Below are 2,227 nucleotides of genomic sequence, written 5' to 3'. Positions count from 1 at the left end.
ATGGATAGATGGATAGATGGATAGGTAAATAATTTTAAATACTTTGGATGTGGGTTGTAGCGGTTCATGCTTCCCACAGTCAACACCCACAATCATTCAATAATCCAATCAACTCCCAAAAACCCTGCACTGTGTGAAACCTACTCCATAAGGGATATTAGTGCGGTTGGTCAGTGGAGGAGAGACACCAGCTTCTCCCTTCAGGAGTTGCCGTTTGTGTTGGAGCCAAGGCAGACGCTTCAAACCTGATTGACAGATAGCTGACTGACTGACGACAGTACAGTGAGTACCTGGTGTAAATATTGCAAATAGCCTGAGTGACATTGTTTGCGAACACAGAAGCTGATATCTTGATTTCCAGGTTTAGTTTGGTTTGGTTTTGTGGGGATCCGGTGTAAAACCCAGATTCGATTTTTGAGTTGTTTCTCTTTTCTGAATGTGAACTGGATTGGACTGTGATGGGTTGTGGGGAACACTACTGGACTGAACTCAGCGGGTTGAACTCTGAGACTGTGGAACATTCTTGTGGAAATACACCTGTAGAAGCTGAATTGAGTGTGTACTATTTGTTTTTGCAGTGTTGGTTTCTTTTTGATGTTGCTCATTTCATTGCAAATTGAAATTGCTTTGTGTATGGTTTGACGGCATTATTTCTGTCCTATTTTTATAAATATGGTTCGTCAGACCTGACTGTGACTGGCAACCCTAATAGGGGTCTATAAGTGTGAATGCATTTTATTCAACTTGAGGGATACATCGATTTGAGAACTATGTTCAGTGAATATGACGAGGCAATCTAAAATATGTTAATGGTCTGATCCACACTAGCTGCTGCAATGCTAACAGCAAGCCACGCTTAGAAAAAAGTTAACTTAGAATTGAAATGAAATACTTGACAAAAATTGTTTCAAAAATGGAAATTGGACCACCATTGACAGGCAATTTGAAAGCTTTATTATTTCGCCTTCCTTTGTCCTTGTGTGTGCAAATGGCATAGCACAGTGTTATAATGGAAGTATAATGAGTATTTTGTGTCTTTGATAGACAATTTGGCAGATCTGTCATATTTATAACATCAAAGCCTATTTTCCCTTGTTTACATGTCTGGTGTTAATATTACTCATCATGTTTTTACCATCTGCCCAGCATTCTTGATGTTTGTTAGCACAAATGAAGCGTGGGAATCCATTGAATTCAGTTTATATATTTTAGACTGAGTGAATGGTGTGTTGTTGGTTTATGGAGCATACATTAGCTGTAGGGTGAAAAATTGGCGGCGAAGGTTTGTGTAATAGTGTTGATGTGACAAGACGTATGAGCATATGATACTGCACTTATCTAATTGAGGCTGCCTGGGTGATGGGTATGGAGAAAGAAAAGACGAGAGAAAAGCCAATGTATTAGTGTAATTACGTTGTGGGAGCAGAGTTGAATAGCTACAGTAAAAGAAAATGTTTACATTGTGCATTAATAAGAGATGTAAATATGTGTGTGAATGGATTTGTGTTTACACATACATTTTTGTGTGGACACAAATTTATTTCACTAAATTTGAAACGGTGAATTTAGTTATGTGCTACATAAGAAACTGAACATCCAACGCTGCAGAGTTACAATGCAAAGTTTTTAATTATAGTGGAAATTGTGAATTAAAGTTGTAATCATTGAGACTTCAGTTCTGGTTGGTTTGGTGACACCCACAGTTGGCGTTATAACAGCAAGTGCAGTTTAACACTACAGCAAACATTCCTTGAGCAGCTTTGGCAGTTCTTCACAATAGTTCACTCTGGCTGCTCCTTCTTGTTCTGCTACTTCTTTGCAAAAATGAAATGAAAAAATGCAGAAAATGACCGTTGTCATTTTTGATAGATGTATTTTTGTTAGCTTTAACCACAGTGACAAACACTTGCAATTCTTTTGGCAGCTTCACAGTGGATTCACAAGTGCTTTTAATGTGAAGCAATGGATGTTCTGTTGCATTACTAGGAACTTAACATAGCTCTGCTCCAGTGTAAAGAGAGCAAACAGTAAACAGTGAGGCTGATATCAGTGAGATACAATTCTGCTTCACTACATGCATCTTCTGTGAGTTCCTTGTGCTTAAGTAGACAATCTGAATTTAGCATTGTAAAAGGTAGGCTACAAATAAAAAACTAAATAGAGCTATAATTACTAAATATAAATATATTGATTGGCTAATAATAATATCAAAAACATGGTTTGATTT

This window comes from Morone saxatilis, unplaced genomic scaffold (assembly GCF_004916995.1).
Source record: "Morone saxatilis isolate NCDOM2014 unplaced genomic scaffold, NCSU_SB_2.0 Contig8, whole genome shotgun sequence".
Taxonomy (NCBI): Eukaryota; Metazoa; Chordata; class Actinopteri; family Moronidae; genus Morone; species Morone saxatilis.
This window is presented reverse-complemented; position numbering follows the sequence as displayed.